General features: G+C 36.7%; 1 protein-coding gene across 3 annotated transcripts in view; it reads right to left on the bottom strand.

Annotated features, from left to right (window-relative positions):
* ST18 (ST18 C2H2C-type zinc finger transcription factor) overlaps nt 1–21,784 on the bottom strand; it is a 101,263-nt gene extending 79,479 nt beyond the window's left edge. The window contains exon 1 of one of the 3 annotated variants that reach the window (XR_008820971.1): nt 21,471–21,784. The gene's annotated coding sequence lies outside the window, so the exon portion shown is untranslated. Of the gene's footprint in view, nt 1–16,490; nt 16,613–21,470 lie in introns of those variants that run through there. The other 2 variants (XM_056333042.1, XM_056333043.1) reach the window with 2 other exon arrangements.
* Nucleotides 21,785–22,197: the final 413 nt, after the last annotated feature.

Below are 22,197 nucleotides of genomic sequence, written 5' to 3'. Positions count from 1 at the left end.
AACTTTACGCACTGTTCTGCACAAACTTAGGTGTCACCTCAGTGAGATCCTTAACCACATGTGTAATTTCAGTACATGACTGAACAAATTAATTTCATTTGTTCTTATGCTTCACTTTAACACCCTCAGTGCAGTACACATGGGTAGTCTTGGAAATCTGAAGGAGTCTACTTGGAAACACCATTTTTATATAATTTGAGCTTCAGAAAGGAATTTCCCTTGGGCAGAGTACTCCTCTTCACACTTATTACTATTAAGTGCAGAGTACACACGAAAGAGAATTATTGCTGTTCCAACTACTGTATTTTGTTTCCCAGCTATTAAACTAAACTTTACCTCACCTAGTTCTACCCTGAAATGAACAGGAGGTCACGTTACTAGTGCAAGACAGTCTGGTAGCACAGGTAGTAGTCCTTCCAGTACCTGTAAAAACACATCCCTTGCACTCGTCCTCTGTTTTAAACAGGGCAGTAATACCAATGCCATGTGCAAGATCATATTTCTCCCAGCAGAAGGGTTTAACTTTCACCTGATTTAAGCAACAAACTATCCCTCAAAGATGCCTGAGGCTTTGCTGTAATTAACATAACTGCATTTAGATGCTATTCATGACCAATAATTCCAACACCTTGTAGAAAAAAAAAAAAAAAAAAAAAAAAAAAAAGGTTGCATGCTGTAAACATTATAAACATATTCAAATAAGCTTAACACAATCTGCCATGCTTATTTCTGCCTAGATCATGGACCAGCGAAATGGTTAATGCAAATGGATTTATAATTTGCTTTGGGGGGCTAGTTTCTTCTCCTTATTTATTAGCCCAGCTGATGGGGCAGATTTGATGAGGCACTTCTGGAATAATTGAGTCATCACACAAAGAAGGCTGCTAGCATTCAGAGTGGTTTTATCAGCAGCAAGCAGGCCTGATTACTGACAATTACACTCTGATCCGGTGATGGAGGAGAAAGAGCCAACGAGTGGGAAATGTCCGTGTTTCTATCCAGGAATAATTTCTACATTCATTTTACATGCTAAGTGTTTCCTATCTCTGCATAATAAACTGTAAACAGGAATAGATGGCACAATGTCCCTTAATATTTCCTGGTAATGAAGACACAAATGTACAGTGAGTGCTGATAAATATAGATGAAACATAAGCTATTCTCTGAGTCTGTATTGTTACCTTTAAAATAAATGCATTTTGGTGGTAAAAGCATAATCATAGCTAATGCAAAAAAATGACAGAAGATTGAAGCTGTCCTTGTAACTACACAGAAACTTTGTAAAAGTCCTGTTAATCACTGCTGCTCTAGAGGCTCATAAGCTGAAGGTGATACACTGGAAAGAACATCATTTTGTTTCTCAATAGTCAACTATGTAGGAACTCCTTTGCTTTGACACAGTAAAGGAGAGCAACGGCAGTGACCTCCATTAACACTTCAGGAATAGAGCACATCTCAATGCTAAACTGAAAAACAACAAAGCTGGTCTTAGAAGACATCTTCACTATGACAAATTCTCATTTCCCTCTCATCAGCCTTAAGATAGTGTTTATAATGAGTAATAGAGCTAGACCGTAGATTTCATGAGTTGTGTTTAGCAATGTATTATTGCCTTTAGGGCATTATTTTTTTGGCAACCAAGGTGCTGTAAAATGTCAGTTATTAGCAAAATGCTGAAAGCAGAACTTTGGAAAAATCTGTTTCTTCAGGAAAGAAAAAAGACAGGAAAAAACATGGAAACAAACATACTGAGGAGTTGAAATGTAATTTTGTTTGTTGATAGGCAATTACAGATTTCAGCTGGAAAATGTTAATGCCTTAGTCTAGGGAGAGTTTTTCTTTTTTAGAGTTGGTCAGGCATGAAACACTGAATAATAAACTTCTGCATGCTTGTTTATTCCTTTTCCTTTTTTAAACTAATTCATAGCTTCAAAAGGCCTAAAAGTTATTCTCTGTTCTTCTGCTGTAACTATGGTAACTATGTTTCATTAAAGTAGCCACTTAACTTCAAGGCTTGTGTTACAATGATATGCATTATTTTGAGTAAAACCACACCATAACAACCTTATGATTTCAGAGCAATTTTAAAAGAAAAGTTCAAAGAGCATGCATCATTGACTCTGGAACACAGGGTTTGTTTTCTTTTAAAACATGTTTACTCTTTTTTTCAGCCTGGATGACTTTTCCTGCATGGAGCCATCTCTGTTGTCAGGTTCTGGGGGGTGGCGAAGGGATTGCTACTGGCTTCAGCAAAAGATGACCATGTTACGCTCATCGAAGAGGTGCTTAGTAGTTGCAGGACTGAGGCCAGTGGGAGACGTCTGAGCACAGAATAAGTAAGAGCAGCAAAACCGTGTCATTTTAAGTACTCTGTTACAACTTTTTTCAGCATCAGGAAGGTTCTGGTCTGGCTCTGTTATTGCTACACACCTGCTGTTTATCCACCAGTGTTACAGTCCTTGTACCATACATGGTTTCCAGCAAGCTAGTCAGGAGCCAAGGGGTTTGAAGGGCAGTTTTATGGGGGTGCTGTTATGGTTGCATGGGACGCCTACAGAAGTGCTGGAGCTGATTAGGTTCAGTAAAAGTGGTCACTTCTCCAATACTTACAGGCTTTACTAAATTCCTTCCCTGTGATTTTTGACTGTTCCAGCCAAATTTTTTGGGACTGATTTAATAGCCCAATTAGGACATCACAATTCTTATGCTGGACCAAACCCATGGCTAATTAGGTCATTGAACATTCTCAGACATGGAGTCAAAAGGAACAACGAACCTAAAAATATAAACTATTTTTATAAAAAGAAATACAACTACTATTCTGCTATCCTGTGCATTCACCCTCCCCTTTCTGAACAGCAAGCTGTCTTCATTAAGCATGACAGACATGTCCCAAGAAAGGGAAAGTCACACAAAGGGAAGTGTGCCTTCCCTCAACATGCAAATCACATATGTTCATTAACTTCAAGAGTGCCATGTGAAGTACAGTCTGCCACCATCTAAAAGACTTGTAATGACCCTAACTGCTAAAGATAATGGGGCTTGCTTGCACTACACTGCCCTGAAGATCCTGAAGATGCTGAAGAGCACAGGAAAACCAAACCAAGAACAAAAATACCACCTGCAAATCAAAGTAGTAAAGAATATGCAAAAAAAAAAAGGCTAATGATTGTCAGATACCAAAATGTGCATGTTAAATGTTCACTGGGACAGACTTCTTATCTGAAAACATTTCTCATTTCTCTCAGCAAATGTTTGTCAGGTGTGAGGAGCAAGGGAAAGATTCTTCAGTCTGTTCAAAGTACATTAAGAGGCCAGTGGCATCAGGGATGGTGGTTTAAATTCTCTTTTCAGAGCTTTTTATGATTCCAGAGTGGGGCAAAGGTTATTTCCTAAAATGATACCTGTCTTCTGTGGTAGACACAAACAGAAGGCACTGTGATTGAGCTAATAATTCGGAAAAAAGGGATTCTGGAACTCTCTTCCTGCCTCTGCCACTGATCTATTCTGTGACCTTCAGCAAGTCTCTTCACCTTTCAGCTAAATGCAGACAACGATGTAGAGTGCTGTGAAGTGCTTTTGTGCATTTCTAACCATGCTTTAAGGTAATGAATATTATTTTCACCCTCATGTGTTCAATTTAATAGCCTGCTCATGCTTTCACTTCCTCTGAAACTCAACCTGATACCTCAAGCGTATGCTGTTACTTGGGATTTCCAAGAAAAAGTTTTCTCTTTCTTTTCAAGCTTTTTTACTTAAAAAAAACCAACAAAAACAAAACAAACAAAAGAACAAATAAAAAAGGACAATTCTGAGAAAAATGGGGACTAACTAATGCATGGTGAATGGCAAAATAATTTTAAATACATTTCTCATCTCTCCTAACATTAGGCAATCCAGAGATATCTGTCCTCTTGCAATGTCAAGTCTTTATTTAAAAATCTGTTTCACTTGTTTTCCTATAAAGAGAATCATTCTCCTAGGAAAGATCTTTAACCATTTTGCTTTGAATGTTTTTGTTCTCAATGTTACTGAGTTAAAAATAACACTACAGAAACATATCTTTGTAATATTACTTTATATTGGTAAAATAATACTAATACATTATTCATCCTATTGCAGCAAATTTGACTTGAGCAAGATGAAAAATGTGATCCTATGGAGAGATGGCTTACAAACTTTATAACTTTAAACACAGTTACCCTTCAGAGTCCCTAGTGTAAGCCTGGATCCTTTGAAAATAACCAGAACGCTGTCATGGACTTTAATAATGCATGTTATTTGCATGTGAAAGCACTCACATGCACATTATATTAAGCACACAGGTATATAAAGATACAGTCCTGGCCAGAAGATCTTACAAAGTAAGATGACTAACTATTTTGGATATGACAGTTGTAAATAATAAACAACAGTTTAGAAATTAAAGTAGCATAGTAATGAAATTATACTATTTTAGTTGATCGTTATGTCACTCTTGATAAGTAGGCCTGTATCAGGTGTCTGGTTATATATGTAATAGGCTGGCTTGTTGTTTGGATGTCAGATTAAATCATGGGTTATGCCTCTTCTGTTGGCACCTCAAATACCAAGATGCGTGCAGGGAAAGGGGTGGGCTAGGGGGCAGCTTTCATGCTCAGGGTGTAATCCTTTCTTTCATATGCTGTGTCAACCTACCCCAGGAGACAGATTTTTGTTTTCTTTTGAAGAGGTCTATGTCGTGTTGCATCAGAACTATGTCCTGGTACAAGAAGTAGTAGCTGTGACTTTTAAATAATCAGCCTCACTAAAGGTGCCGTTATGGCAACCAACAAAGTTCTACCTTAAATCATTTTGACAATGCATTCTCTGCACTGCCCATGGACTTGGAGGGTGTCCTCAAAACATTCAAAGCTGGGACAATATTCATGGTTAACAAAAGTCCAGAAGCAGCCAAACAGGTGTGTACTTCCCTCAGAAAAGACCTTTTTAAATAGAAGACCTTTTGTACACTAGTTCTATCCTAGGCCCCTTTTAGGGGCCACACCTGAGAGAGAAAGTGAATTATCAATGACATTTTTTTAAAGAATCAGTGGTTTAACACTAATTTCTAATCAGATCCTACAGAAAGGAACAGCTCGCATGGCAGCTGTACTTTTCCCAGGGTTAATTACCTTTCACTGCTCTCTACTAATGAGTCAGCTGTTCCTGTCATCACACAACTACACTGTGTTCATCTGTAGCTCTTGCTGTGGACAAACACAGTAGCTAGAGCCCTGTTTACAGATTGGCGAGGTTTGTTGTGCAAAGAATTTGCAAAGCAGTTTAAAAAAAGAATACATAAAACTCCTTCCATTTCCATGCCTCTTTTCATGGAAACAATTGTATTTTTCAGGTAAACACCATGTTCTCAAGGTTAATAAATTAGTGGACAAGACTAGAAAACTAAGGACATGAAAAGTAATAAAAATTCATTTTTTTTGTAATATTGCATAATGGTTTATATGAGGAAGATTAGATCTGTGTAGCTATCTAGCTTGTCTTACACAATTGTTGGGTGAGGATGTTTATGTCTTGCTGGTCTGTGAACTAGAAAACTTTATAAAATACTGTTTTAAGCAACAGGATAGATAATAGTGCAAAAAATAATGCACTTAAGGAAAGAGTTTTTATTATTTTTATGACAAAATCTAATGAGACAATGATATAAGGCTTTCAGTAACCCGCTAATGTTTTTACATAATTCTAGAAGGTGATTCAACAGCAAGCAAATAGAACACATCATTTTCTAGCTGAGGTGAACAGGATGTATTCTTTATAGCCATATAAGATCTAGTGATCCTCATGCATCACTTTAATGTGTCCTCCTTAAGGAATGTATAAAACTTGGGGGATATTTAGAAAGGCTAACTTTAATAACAGGGAGGGGAATCATACCTAGCTTCCTTTTATTGGGAAGAAAATTAGGGCATGGGTTCTGCTATGGCAGCAGTGGGCACCTACAATTAGTCACTAGTGGTTACTCCAGCTTTCTCATGGGAGGCTACAAAGACTCTGGCTAAAGATGGGCATTGTGACAGAGCTTCCAAAGGTCAAGTCCTGTTTGGGTCAGCAATCAGGAAATGTTTGTTTTTCATATAACCAAGGCAGAACTCTAAGCTGGCACTCTCTTCAAAACACGATTCTATGCTAAAACTGATGATATGGAGGTTGCCCTGATTTTAGCAGATTTCCTTGGGATAAGATCCACAGGTGTTAGCAGGGAAAGTAAATTTTCACCATACACCAAAGCGACACCACACAGTACACGCTATGTGAGATTGAGCTCAACTACTTACAGCTGTGTCTGCAACTGGCCCATTCATGAAGATACTATTTGAGGCTGAATGTCTTGCTGGGTGTTACATGAGATAATGGTTAATTGACAAATCTAAAGCAGGAATATAGTCATCTGAATATAATGACGGAAGAAGAAACTTAAGCTTTCCAGGTCCAGGTTAATCTTGTAGGACTGGCAGCTCAAATTATGATAAATTTGTTTTTGAAGATGCCAAGGCAGAAGTACCATGGGATTCCAAGGGATTACTTGAATAGTCATTTGAGAAATGAGTAGTATACTTTCCTTTGAACATTGCTGTAACGCACCACCTCTTTCTCATAGGGGCCTTAAGTTCTGTAAACTGTATTGACAACGTGGGACACTCTAAGCAATGAGAAAACGCAACCAGTGTGGTTATGGTCTTTTAGAAGGCAGATATGTATTTATTGCTCTGTTAGAATCGATTCTCCTGCTTGGTTTTGGAATTTTGTGTGATAGTTAATTTCCTAAAGGTGCATTAACTGAGCTTAATCATTCACATAAACCTCTGATCACTCAGGTCAGGCCAGGGAAAACTTAGTATGTAATGCCCATTTTGCCTCAGATTCTCCCTCTGCTCAAGAGATTATGCATTCTTCCAATGCAGTATCTCATTCAAATTTAATCTTATTTTAGGGATAACAGAGCCATTCTCCATCTCCTCAGAGGTCTTCACATGTTACTGGCTTGCCTTTTCTTGAGTTCTCAAAAGGAACATTACACCTTCTTCATCCACAGGCAGAAAAACCAGGAACAGGTCCTCTCCATTTGGTGAATACAAAAACCTAACCCTTGGGACTGAGTCTCACCCTTTCCTGAGATGCAGTCTGATTAACTTGAATTCTGTCAGTAGCAAGGCTTACTAGCTCTCTGTTAGAAGTAGACTTCATGCTGCATGCTGAAGCAACTGGTATACTACAAGACAGCTTCTCCAAAGAGCCTATTGGGTTGATGATAGTTCTACTGTGGGGATCCCTCTTGGAGGTTCAGGAGGGAGGAGGCATACCAGAAAGTATCTCTGAAAAATTTAGGGCCCAAAATCATATCTTCTATACTGTCCCTACTTAAAAACTTGACTTCTTTACTTTTAAAATATCATCAAAATTGCCCTGCAACTTTTAAATTTAAAAGACGGGGATAATCATGCAGCTAACAAATAAATACCCAAATCCCACAAATAAATAGGGAAGCAAGCTGTATGACCTGAAGGGTGTTCACAATGCTGAACTTGCTGTTTGAAGACTGGCAATCACTGATTGAAAGCAACTTGCACTTCTTCAATATTACAGTGTTATTTCCTATGATCACAAAATAGTAGCACATTATATACATTAATAACAATAAAAATGAGTGGTATTACTAATGTTGCTATATTAATAATGGGCCCAAAGCATTCGGGGCTAAAGCTATTTATTGTCGCACACTATCCAAAGTGAGTTAGGGATATTTGAGAAGACACTGTTTAATAATAGCCACTAAAATGTTGATTGTGGGGAAGAAAACTCTGAGAATGTTGTATGTGAGCAGGTTAGGCTTTTAAGGATAAATGTTAAATTAGTCTAAAGGGTTATGTTTATTGAACTGGTGTCAATTTATTCCATAATTAACTTTGCATGCCCACAATTTAGGCATGATTTTCATTGACTTTAAGTCTGATGTGTGCAACTGCTACTGGGGACACATAGTTACTAACCCTTTGTAAAACTCATTGTTATAAAATTAGATCAAGCTGAGCATAATCTTAAGAGTTTACTCCTGTGACTGTCCTCCCTCTAGGGAAAGAGTATAAAAAGGTAAAGGACTGTCAGAGACCTAGCTGTGGCTCCCTGCTTCCAAGGCCAGCCTGTGCCTCCCATGGTACAGATTAAGGTATATGCTATTCCATATGGACCATCCACTACATAAGGGTTAGCATAGCTTAGCTGAGCTCCATCCAGCTCTGATCCCTGAAGGAATTCTGGGTTGCCTGCTTAGAACTACAATTTAAGCACTTTGACTCAGTCTTGAGGATCTTTGAGAACCTGTCCCTAGAGATATAAAGGATGAAGTTTTTTTTAAAAACCCCTGCACACTTATATGCTAAAGCTATTGGTATGATAAATAATTTCTAAAAAGAAAAATTTGTGGCATTGAATCTCTTCAAACATGGAAAAAAAGTTTGATGTCTATACAAAGTATGTACAGCAACTGAAATTTTGAACAGAAAGCTTGCTTGTAGTTTTTATGATAGCATGAAGAACATCAAATCACTATAATCACCCACAGAAAAAGTGCAAAACGATCACCTAATCTATCCTTCTATTACCTCACAGCTTGAAAAACAGAGTCCTGGAAGCCTGAAGAGAGAGAGAAATCACAGAGGCACCCCTAAAACTGTCTACAAAGTCCAAGTAGTGACCAACAGGAGAATGTGGAGCTGAATCTGGAAAAGCTTCTATCAGCAGTGTTTAAAAAATCCAGCGGGCTTAATGTAGAAATCCTTACTGAATTTTGAAATGAATGGTATTGTTAATCTTTACAGCTTATTTCTTCTTATTTTTTTAAGAATTAGCTTTAAGAAAAAAAATCCTTTCCTGAAAGGAAATATGAGTCCTAAGAACCAAGCAGGGAATTGCCCCCTTCCCTTTGTAAATATCGCGTTTCAGGGGTAAATTTGGTCCTCTGAGCTGCACAGCAATATTCAGTTTTGCTGTTCTGCTCTCCATTAATATCTGAGCACACACTGAATTTCATCAATGCCCTGTATCTACAAGAGGAAACTTCTGGTCTAAGGTATACCACATTATTCATATCCCCATCCTGTATGAAATTGTGAGAAATAGTAAGTTTATGTGGAGACAAAATATAAGAAGAAATCAAGTCCAGTTTGTAGGCTGGACAGGAAGGACACAATTCACCTCCCTAACTTTATGTGCCTGAAATGCAGATACATATTTCTGAGGTAGTAACCGCTGGCTTCCCATAGTCTCTGGGCAGTCTGTAGGCAACCTGCAGGCATTTCTGCCACTGTGTAGATGTGTGATACATCTTATTTTTTTGGTACATCTACTTCAGGGTGAGATCAATGGCATCCAAGAAATGTCTCTTTATTTCCACTGACTCTAAAGGGAATCTGGATGACTGGCTCAGGACTAGACACTTCCACTGTGCACACTGACGTTTCACCAGAGGATTCCTAACAAATGAACCTATGGCAATCACTGAGCAGCATCTTACATCTTAAATAACACGTACACTATGTGGCTCTGAGCTATATTTTAAAATAGGGATGAAAAAGCAAGAGAAATAGAGTAGGGAGCCATCCTCCAGGAATGAAGGCAGTGCCAGTCCTTGTAGGAAAGAACTGGCAAACAAAATGAAGCTGATGAACAAATAAAAGGGAGCATCAGCGGATGGTAAAAATTAAAGAAAAGGAGAGTTCACCACAGCTTTGATATGAGCAGTGTGGCTTTGGAGACACAGGAGAATCCAGGGTCAAGAGGCAGAGAAAGAAAAAGGTCAGCATGGTAGGGTCAGTATTTCTTTATTTAGGTATAGAAGAATGAAGACAATAAAGTTCTAAGCACAACAGAGGGAAACTGAACTCTAGGAACTGGTATGGACTGAAATACCATCTTCTTAACATTTGAATTGAACAAAATTTTATGAAGGAATAAAAGTTTTCCTAGTAAATAAATGCATCACATGGATTAGTGTTGGATAAATGGGAAGTGTCTCTCAGCTTGAACAATTATCTGATACTGCATACGGTACTTTTCTTAAGTCTAAGTTTGCTACTTAAGCTTATCTGTGTTTCTTACTTGGTCTACTATGAACTATTGTCTACTTGAGAAACCTGATGACACCAGTGACAGTGGCTCTGCATTTAATTATTTTTTTGTTTGTTTGTTTTAACCATACATAATGCCACATGCCCTATTCATTTTGGTGTCTTCTGTTCTGTCCCAAATTTTCAATCATAACATTAAAGAAATTAAAATTCAATTTCCCTCTAGTAAATTTTGCTGGCCTTTGGGATCCAACAAGTGCCAGATTCTTAAAAAGAAAACGTTATTGTGCCTACATTGCCCGTCACAAACATGGCCTTTTTTCAGCATGTAAGGAGAGTGTTTAAGCAAAGAACTGTTGACACAATTATTTACTTGATTTGTGAGTGTCAGATAGGGCTTTTTACATGCACTCAGTGAAACCTAGTTGGTTGTTTTTTTAATAAAAAACACCTTTATGTTTTATTTTTTTCATATTGTATATTTACTCCAAAGAAAAAAAGTCTTATGAGTCAAATTCATCATATCCAAACAAAAGACTGGCAGCTTAAGTTAGTATATGAACAGGGGGAAGGGAGACTTATTTCCTGAGTTTCAACAGATGTCATACTTAATTGGTTGTGAAATAAACCAGAGCTACTCTCGGCCTGTTTCCCTAGTTTCAGCTGTGAAGACACTTTCAAACATGTGCATTTCCCTCCTGCTTGTTATAATGAGGGTGTGGGGTGAGAATCAAACTTCCAAAAGAAGTAAAGCAGCATGCATGTTGCATACAGGCCTTCAGATACACTAATTAAATAGGAGAGAGAGTCGCATCTTTTGTTCCTGCAAGATACATGTCAATACAGCATTAAGCAAGACAGTTCTGTTGAGGGTTGATTGTCTTTGGCTTCTGCTAATATCAGGAAGTCACTGGACTACCCAATTCTTCACCAAGGTTTTCCACCTTCACATATTTTCCCTCTAAAACACCCTTTGTCCTAACCCAGAGCACTGACAATATCCTACAACTCAGTGAAACGCGATCATTTTTGTATTATGACAGAGAGAGCATCTCCTAATTTTTTTTCCCCTTGTGGATGTTTTCTGCTAGAAGTAGCCGAGTAACACCACATGTAATATAACAAAAGAGACTAAAAACAGAGAAAGAATTGTCAAGTAGAAAAGAGTTTGGCTAAGCATGATGAAGGACACAAGAAATTGGAGAACAAGACTTCTCATAAGCTAAAAGCCCAAAGATTTGTAATTGTGGTTAATCACCAGCAATGGTAGGCTAATATAAATAAAGTCACGCATTTCTAATGACTAGGGCAAAGAAAGTTAGCCACTCATTTTATGTCTTTTTGTACATAGCCCTCTAAATAAATGCTCTTTTGAGCTTCATGGGAAAAAGCTAAATTTGTGATAGGTGTCTCCCTGTGAAACTCAGTATGACCAAGTTAAAAAAAAATATTTAAAAAAGGAGAATTGTGTTTGTTAAACATTTCAAATAGAAATGTAATGGGAATTGTGTAAAAAGAAAAATTGAGGCCAAGGTCAAATATGTTTAATTCACCTGTGACAACCAGACTGAACAATATTTGTTCTTTTAGTTTAGACTTGGAACCCAGATCCCAGGAGTGCTAGGAGAGAGCTTTAATCCCCAGAAAAAATTCAAATTCCCAAAGTGTGTGATGGAAACCAGTATAATCTTTCCTGAAGTCAGAAATAAAATCAAAAATACTTTCTTTATTATTAAAACAAGAGCAGTCATCATGATCTTTATTCTTTTAATGTTTTACAGGTCTGACTTTCGGCAGATGACCTCTCTTGTTTGTCCCTACATGTTTTCCAAAATATAAAAGTGAAATAGAGTCCCAAGGGCACTGTACTTGAAAGGTTATGAGAGTTAGAGAATTTTAACCATGCCTGCCAAATCAGCAGATGGCTTGTGATTATAATTATATGCATCAATAAAACGAATAATCTTTACAAAATTTGAATTTCTACTAAAGTAAGGGATTTAGTAAGCAGATGCAACAGAATGCATTTTCTTTAACCCTTTTTGTAGACAGCACTGTTTCTCACAAAAATGGGAAGGCTTTCCATAAAGTAGCTTGAACATACACTTGAGCCTTAAATATATGTTTCTTATGACCAAGTGTCAATGTTATTCAGAGTGATTTATGTGTTCAGTTGCACTTTGTTCACTAAATGTCGAATGCTTATATATAGGATGATTCCCATCAGACCCATACTTCAAAATGGTGTTTAATTTTATAAAATGTTAGAGATACAATGAAAATGTCATGTGTACTCAGTCTCTTCATTTGTACTGCAATGGTCATTCTTTCTGTTCAGGTTTTGGTGACTTTCCATACCTTGTATGGAGGCTGAGTTAACCACATTGTTAGGGAAGAAAATGTATTTTTCCCAAAATGTGGGAAGTTAATCAAATGTTTGTGGTTTGTTTGGGGTTGTTCTAATCACAAGAAATTGAATTACATAAAAGTAAATAGATTGATACAAAAATCACAGCCTTGGATTTCTGTGACCACTATCCTTACTTTCAAACTTACTTCTGTAACAAGATCTAGATTGTGTGTGTTAGATTCTGCCAAACTTCTGCCCAAAGTAGGAGAAAATCACACAGTAGAAAAATTAAACAAAATTAAAAATAGGCCCTCTAAGCCATCATAAAAATCACTGGACTGCATCATAAAAATGTTATTTGAAGACAGGATGGAAACATCTTATACTCTTCTGATATAACAAGGAAGAAAAGATCTGAGAACAGTAGTAAGTAAATTTTAAAAAAAGTCTCCATTTTGGATACTGTAGCTCCTACTACAGTATTTTAACATTTATTTTATTCAAACATTTAAATGTGAATTTTTATTTGAAAAAGGTATGTGTGTCAGTTTTCTTAACTACCCTAATATCTCTGATGTGGAGTGCAAACCAGTATTTTGATGCTCATTAAAAAGTGGACTTTTACTCTGTATCACGTATATCCTCCTATGCTTAAGGATTATTGACCTGACAGTCCATAGCGGTGCCTTTGGAGCCATTACTAATTTGCTGTGCCAATCCAGCTGCTGTACAAGTGCTCTAACTTGGGGGGTGGAGGGGCACTGAAGGTGTCAAATTTTCTGCTAAGATTTAGGGACCCGATCTAGTGACTCTTACTATCACCTGAAGAAACACCGTTAAGAAGAAATTGAGAACTCTGATCCTGACATTAAATGATATTTTGGAAAAGTTCTAAAGCATTTTTTTTAATCTAATGCCTCATGGAGCAGAGTTCAAATACATGTCTTTAAATTAAAAGCTAGGTCCTTTTAACCAAAGTTCCTTAATGGAGGGAAAAGTTCACATATGAAGCCAAACCTGAAAAATGAGCTAGCAAATGTTACCCGAATCTATTAAGAAAATCAATAAACCCCTCATCTTCAAAACACTTACACACCTGCTTTACTGCATTGAAGTGAGCCATCGACCTCACCTCAGTGTAATCACTCATGTGTGCAAACGCTGTTGTCAGTGTTCACCTACCCAAGAAGGTAAGCCCCGTTTTCATTATCAAGTAACTTTTTCTTTTAACTTATCACTTTTATTTTTTTTTTTAAACTAGAAATCTGTCATTTTTATTTAGAAGCCTTCCATGAGGGTAAATGAGAGCAATTCCCCTCCAAAAAGATTTTATGTAAGTACCAAAAAAAGTTGAAGGAGACAATCTTTTTTATCACTAATTAAACAATATCTTTAGTCTGAAGTGATTCAAGATAATTAAAATTCAGAAGCACTTATTCTGCTTATGCAGTTTTTCAGAATCCAAAACTATGCGCACAGAAACTACAAGAGGTCATCGTTATATATGCATATTTCCAAAATTAATCATTTAAGTAACACAGATTTCAGTCTAGATGCTCCATATAGATATGGATGTAGTAGATTATAAAGTTTACTCTGTATGTTACTTGCTGTATTTTTTATTTTGGAGCATAGAGCCAGGCCTTTGGGAACATTGTTTGTGACTGACCTTGAAAATACTTGTTTATCAGGAATATTAGATATTACTGGCTTGAAAATCTACAAGCATGTAAAAAACGGAATTAAAATTATTCAAACCAGCTGTGTAATGCCATAAAGTTTTTTGGATCCACACACAAAACTCACACTGTTGTACCCTGGAACCATGCACAAAGATATGTACAAAGGCCTCACATTGGACTCCAAGGTCCAAAAAGTCCATTAAAAAGTGGTTTCTAAAAATCTGGTATGTTACATAGTTTATCAGGGAGATCAGATGAGCATTAATTACCAGAAATCAAGTTTTCTCTGCCTTTTCTCTTACATGCAGCAAGGAAATGACAGATGAGAAAAAATAATGAAGCTATAAAAAACTACTGAAACTTACTGGGTTTCAACCTGTCAGATTACAGTAACAGTACAAATTTTGTAGCACTTCTGCTCGTGCATTACCGGTATGAAATCATTCTCTACTTTTAATAGGATAAAGGACAGCTGAACTTATTCATTAATGTGGTGAATGCTGAAATATCTGATACCCTTTATTCTTATTCGCTTAGGTGTGTAAAAAGCGTGGTGATGGTGTGATATACATGTGCTCTTTTTTAAACACTGTGGTGATGCACCTGAACATAAAATATCCTCAAATTGTACTTGTTAAAATGAACTGAAAACTTAATATCAATTAGCAAAACTGTGCTGTAGCACTTTAGTTTACTAAATCTCTGCTGATCTAGCAACTAGTTATGAATTATAGGGCTCAGCTGAAAAAGCAAGCTTTTTTCTGATGCTTTCATATCTTATACTTTTCGAGGTAACATAAGGAAAATATGTTGCTGAGATGCACACACCTTAAACATATGGAAAATAAAATTAAATAAAAAATTTTACTTGAGTTTGTTTACTTCATCATGAAATTTCCTGAGTTGGAATCATTGGGAAATGCAAAAGCAGACATAACTGTTAATATTTACTGAGTTTCAGTGAACTGATATATTATATAGGTGAACACAGATTTGGCATATGTACACTTTTTATATAAATATACACATGTGGATTTGTACATATGCATACACACATCTCTTTGCAAAAATCATCACACGCATATCTTAAAATATCCCATTTAATCTTAGTTTTTATAAGCTATGATGATACTTCTATTGTCCATGCAGTAAAAAGGATGTCATGTCCCTGGGTAAGCGACATATCATAATGAACTGACTTCTGTGACCTATGAAGAGTTTTAATTAAGTGAACAGGTTATCCTGACACGTCTAAATATACATCTATTGACAAGTGTTTTCTGAAATTAAATAACTCTTCCAAAACAAAACAAAACAAAACAAAACAACAAAAAACCAACTGTAATGCAGGCTGATATCTAAACCCCACTTTTTTAACTGTCTGTGTTTGAGAAAGCATTCTTAAAACATATGGTTCCCAGTGGTCTGGGAGCGGGCAGAAGCATTACTTAATTCACACAGGCATCTTGCAATAATATCATGTCATTTTGAACCTAACATCCCCTGATCCTCCAAAGTGCAAAGCAGACAGAAACATTTTAGCAATGCAAACAAGACTTTCTGGCAACTTCCTGTTGCCATTTTTCAGCAAAATAAAGGATCCTGAGATACTAAACTGAAACACTGCTAGAATAGATTTTATCATTGGTTACACAGGCAGGCACCTGCTACTCTAAGATATCAACTGAATATTTTGCTGCTGTGCAAAGAAAATAAGTAATGACTGTGTAACTGTTTAACAACAATCTTCAACTCTTTAATTTCAGCTCACGTAAAAGACAACACTGAGAGAGACACCATATAAAAATCTGCTTTCAAAACCACCCCAAAATTATAGTAACAATTCCATTTATATCTGCATAGTTGTAAAAACTGTGCCAGGTATTTAGGGGTGTAAGTGGCTAGTGGATTGAAATGTGTATTCATACATATAACACATTTTCAGCAGATTTTTACAGAGAAGTAGAAAGAAACTTTCTGTCTGTAAAGTTCATCAGATGTTCATGTACATCTGAGGCAGTGCTTACTGTGTGGCAGTTCTTACAAAGAATATTTATTTCATTACACTATCATTGCAATATCCAGTTCACAAAACATACTGTTTCATGTTACTTTTGGAATTCCAGAAACTTTCGTAAGCTGGCAAATCAGACAGAGAGAAAAGGAAACAAACAAACAAGAAACAAACCCAACCTTGATTCCAGAGACATTTTTCTCCCCTTCGTAAAGTGACAGGGGGGAAAAAAATCCCTTCATTATGACCTACTTGTCTAGAAACGGACTTTCAACCCCATGGTTAGGCTAAGATTTGCTCTACTTTCTCCCTAGGGCATAATTGTCAGACTGACTTACCGTGTGCCTTTTAGCCTTTGTTCTGCCTCTCACGCTGACATCAGGGAAGCAGTGATGTAGAATAAAGCAGGGGTGGGCTAGGTTAGTCCACTGTTTGTGTCGTTGTGTGGTGTGCAGGGACACTCTGTGATACTCTAGTGAGCTGCTAAGCTTTTTTTGTAGGCTTTGTGTCATTTACTTAACGACCAATCTCATTAGCTGCCAGGGTACAATGGGCTGATGCATTTTCTATGTACATACTCTACACAGTGACCCTCAAGGTTGCCGAAGGTCTATTTAATCAGTCAAAATGCTGAATATATTTGCAGTAAATCACTAAAAAAAAAACATACGGGACCACAAAGGTATCTCGTGAGGGTTTACTCTTTCCTGGGAGTTATTTGCAGGTAATAAAGTAGTAGGAGATGTAGGCAAAAGCAAGGGCAAAGAAGGGAAAAGGGAACTCACTGGGTTTGCACTGGTCACCTTTAATTTAGGGAACCTTGGGGGCCCTGTATATCGCTGTGTCTCTGCTTGTTAATTTCTCCATGCAGTTCATGCTTCAGTGTAATCATGTTATCACAATTAAACCCCTTTAAATAAGAAGAGCAGCACTAACAAAATACACAGCCTTCTGCACATTGGGGAGGGGATACGTGTGTGTTTGTGTGTCGGGGGTGGTGGTGATATTTATTTATTAACTTCCTTACTACAGGCAACCTCTGGGCTGGCATCTTTGCATTTCTAACCTCTCGTCAGTTACAAGGTAAAACCCTTTTAACTCTTACGAAAAATGAAATGCTGAAAAGCCCTATGAATCACGACAGCTGTCCATAAGTAACAGGGAGAGTTCTATTGTCCAACTTGTCCCTAGATAAAATGAATACTTTACAGCAGAGGCTGTTCAGCTTGGCTAAAGAGTATGGGGAGAAGGGGAGGAGGTCACTGGAGATTTCGCACACTAATTTAATCTGGGAAAAGGACAGGCACTGCATCTCACTTGAACAGACTGGCGGCAATCTGGGCTCCCACAGAACTATCTCCTTTTGCCTGTGCTCTATTTATTCCTTATCTCTGTTTACCAACCGCTAGGTCCCTTTCATTCACACCACGAGGCCGTTCTCCTACTATCAGTCAGCAGCTGACACTGTGGAAGAGCCTCAAAGGGAAAAAAAAAAAAAAGGGATCAAAACTAAACCAAAGCTGTATAAACAATGCAACAGTAGAAGTAAATGCATAAATCCTAATTCTTAACCCAACCCACAGGGTGCGAACAGAACCTTTATAGTAAATCCAACAAACCCACCACAGTGAGCTATGGGCTACAGAGGAAATGGGGAAAGCCAAATATCATTCATGAAATCACCATCTCAAGCAGAAACATTGAAAATAGGCATTGGCAGATATTTAACTGGTTTCAGGATAACAGGTTCATCAGTCCTGTGTATCCTTCAGCAAGTAATGAGGAGTGCGTTTACCTGTGTGCCTGGTATAAGGTGAACAGCCTTTGCCACTTGACCATCTCGCAGTTTGAAAGCCTTAGATAACTTTGCACTCACTGCTTGTGATTTAGATTAAAAAAGTAGAGGCAACCACTTTAAAAAAATCTGTATCTGGAGGCTGTGATAATTTGGATAGCTTTACAGCTACAAGTTAAACGTCAAGTTCTTATAGAAGCATTTGTCCAATTATTTTTTCCTTTAAAACTCTGGATATTTCAATATTGCCTTTCCTCAGTCTTTAACTTATATTTTCCCCTCTTCCTCTAAGTTTTTGTAACTTATTATGAAAAGAAAATGGTTGAAGACAGGAAAGAAAAGATGAAGCTTGTGACTAATAGAAAAGTAAAGAAAAGTAATAAATTCTTTACATTTGACATTGTGGTTTTGGATTATTGAAGGGACTAAACTGTGAATAAGTTTATTTTCTAATTTTAGTGGTATCTGGTTTTGTTTCCTTAAACTGATTTAACAGGAAAGAAGTTACAAATATTCATATAAAGACAGCATATAAAGACAGTGAAACATTTCAGCTTTTTTAAAACTACATAATCTGCAACTCCCAAAAGTTAGGCATGTTCCTCCCAGAAGAGGAGCGATGCTTTTGGAACTATTCTCAACTTTTTGAGACATAAAAATATCAGTTAGCACCATATAGTCAATATACTGTCAACTGCCTGATCAGGACCATTGTAACAATGACAAAGAAAATGTTCCTCATTATCAGAGATGATCAACAGGACCTAATTTCAGTTTTGATTTCCACCTATGTGCATTATGAGCAATGAAGTCTTTACTACTTGGATCCTTTTTTCCAAATGAATTAATGAATTAAATTTATCCTTTCACCAGCTGCTAGGCAGCAGATGGAACCATTTCTGAAGCCTTGTTGAATTCAATCCATAAAACTAATTTCCTAGGATTAGCAGTCCAAAGTTTCTTTTAATGTTTATATACCACTTGGGATTTTGAATTTCATGATGTTAAACTTTCAATTTAACTATTTTTTTTCATTTCATATCAAACAAATATGATCGTTTGGATTTCTATAGCTTTGTAACCACACATTTCAGGTCACATAAGGACAAGAATTCATTTCAAAAGCAATCAAGTAATGCAAGATTGGGATCTGGGGTTTTCTTGTTTGTTTGTTTTGTTTACATTACGACACTACCATAGAAACCATTTGTGTTACACTCAAAGATTAGTTTAGATGGGAAAAGTTTTATTGCCTGCAACTTTGACAAAAATCTTTACATAAAAATTTAGTTTTAATAAGCAATTTGTGACAGTTACTGTGATCTAAGGGTGTATTTTCTATTCACAGAAATGTGACATGATTCTGAAATAAGTTTTTCATACACAGAAATTTTTTTTATAGTTAACTTCAATATAAGGTTTATCTAGTTTGGGGAGTGGGGGTGGGGAGGTAACAAATGGTGGCACTTTTGTGAACACTTCGGGCCAGATTTTTTTTCTGTACAGTGGGAGTAAATATTAATCTGCTGCAGTACCCTGGACAGCTCCTTTTCTTTCATTTTTGGTTTTCTTACCTCTGCTACACACCTTTGACACAATAACCAGAGATCAGGGGACTTCAACTGTCATTTCATTCACAAAGGTCCTTATTTACAGATCGTTGACTGACCTAAATTATAATTTAACCAAAGTTTCTACTTATTAGAAACCTTCAAAAGAATAAACAAACCCAAAATACACCCTCTCCTGCTCAGCTTTCAAAGGTATATTAAAAGTCTCAGGAATAAAACCTCATGTTGTCAAAGTCTTCCTGTTATTCAACAAAGTAAATAAAACTAAAAAAAAAAAAAAAAAAAAGTGATTCGTTGCTGTGTATAACAGTGATTTCCGCTAATTTGGCACAAGAAATCTATATTAATCTAATAATGCAGCAAGCCAAGAAGGCCACATAATAATAATTACCATTGAGTAATTGAATATTTAGAAGGAGGAGGAAAAAAAAGGAAGACTGGTAATCTTAGCCTGCAGGCATGAAAGTACTATAATACACAGATGATATTTACAAGTAAAAATAAAATGCTTCAAACTAGGAAGTTAAAGAGGCAAAGCCTATATTTAGAAATTCCTCATTCCGAATCTGGATTATCTGTTAACCATCTTATAGCAGAAATACATTATTGTCTCAGAGAAAGCTTTCATCACAAATGCTGTAATTTTCCCCAAGAATTACAGAACTATTGCACAGCCAAACGAAAGAAGACACATCTATACAATTAACTTAACTAATTTAATCAACAAAAGCGATAATAAATTGTCATTTTGAATTCTAAAAACATCTTTAACTAACAAAGTTCACCCCATACAGTTTAAGGATAAAATCTGGGATTTGTGCTTTTATAATCTGTTAAATGAAAAATTCACAGCACCTTGCAGAAGATTGTCTTGCTATTTACATATGAAGGAAGACAAACATCTGAACTAAGTGCTTTGTTAAAGACAAAAGAAAGTCAGAGAGAGAGAGAGAGGGAGAGCTACTGCTGATCAGAGTGTTAAACAGACTTTCTCTAGCATCAAATGCTGTTTCATAAAAATCATCCTCCTGCAAAATGTTGTCCCAGAAGGTCTATTTCATTCTTCAACCTTGCTTGATATTAGTGTCATTTAACTTTCTAAAGATTTTCCTGACACAGACATTCATTCTAAAGTACAGTATTAGCTTTTTAATCTGAAGCTCTCAATTCACTCTCTGAATCCCAAATAATTTAAAGGACTGAAATGTCACGCTTTGAAAGACTGTTTTTCACTTTAAAGCAATGCTATTAAATATATTGATCAACAATCTTCATTTCAAAAACATTACACATGATTTTAGAGCATTCTAAAACATCATGAGAAAGCTCTTTGGTGTGTAATACATAACTGTAAGTGAACCTGCATCTATCGAACAGTTCTTACAAATACACTGGTCCGACTCTCTCCCTCTCCCATCTTGTTTTTTTCCCCTCTCTTTTTTCCAATGGTAGTATTTAAGTTCAGTAACTTTTCAAAATGAGAGGAAGTGTCCTTGTGATCATTTCCTCAAATCAAATAGCTAAAGCTGCAAATTTGCACAATTGTAAAATGTATATGAACAAAGGCTTTACTGAGGCAGTATAAATGCAATTACACCATGACATTTTATTCAGAAAGCTTTCTCAAAGCAGTTACAAGTAGCTATTTTTTAATTGAGGCCCAAAATAATATTTAAGATAATGACCAAACATACATTGTGGAAGAAACAGCATTAGTGTCATTTAAATAACAACCAAAAAAAAAAAGTTTGCAGAGAGCATTTTAAACATGGATTTAAAACCCTTGAACTTAATACAAATCTCTCAAGCTTTCAACATTGATATATGGACAGGATTTTTTGCTTTTTGCAAAACAAGAGCACAAACAATAGAAAAGACAGAAAGTTACTAATAGTACAAGTTGCTTAAACATCAATGGGTTCAGAATAGTGTGAAAAAGTTGTTAAACTTACTTTATTTTTGTTTCCAAAACTTATATGTTTCTCCTCCCTTGTGTGCTGAACTGTGCACTAAAGCTGTGTCTTTGAAAGGTAGTTCCCATGATATGACATCCAGTGCCTTTGACTGCCTAGAGATAAGCACCTGCGTTTGTGTCCCCTCTTTACGTCACACCTCCCTATTCAAACCTTCTCAATATGATTCACATTTGCACATCAACAGCCTCATGCGCATACACAGATTTTTTTCGGCTCTGGGCCCAAAACTTTCACTTTAATTTTCATCACATGATTGCTGTGGCATATGTCCTTCCAAACCTCCCATATATCAGTCATCATGCAAATGAGATGGAATATCACTCCTCTGCAGCAGATGGCCAGGGATGATAACAATGGCTCAACAGAGGAGATTCAATGTCCCTGACTTTATCGCCACGGCAACAACAACCTAAAATATATGTAATGGAAGTGGTGCTTATTAATTTTGCAGGCTCGAGTGTTCTGATTTTGTGACTGAATGGGCTGAGTTAAAAAGGGGGCTGTGTCCTCCTGCCTCTAGAAGACTATCTATAAAAGCCAGGGACCTGGAAATTATTTTCAGTGACTAAGAAGGCAACAGCCTAGCAATTATTTGAGTAATTAGGTGTAATTCCTCCCTGTAGGCCTTGTACCCTCCTGTGCTTGTTTCACAGAAGCTTGCGAATTAGACAGGCACAGATACTGAAAAGAAAAGTGCCTCAAG

This window comes from Falco biarmicus, chromosome 3 (assembly GCF_023638135.1).
Source record: "Falco biarmicus isolate bFalBia1 chromosome 3, bFalBia1.pri, whole genome shotgun sequence".
Classification (NCBI taxonomy): domain Eukaryota; kingdom Metazoa; phylum Chordata; class Aves; order Falconiformes; family Falconidae; genus Falco; species Falco biarmicus.
This window is presented reverse-complemented; position numbering and strand designations above follow the sequence as displayed.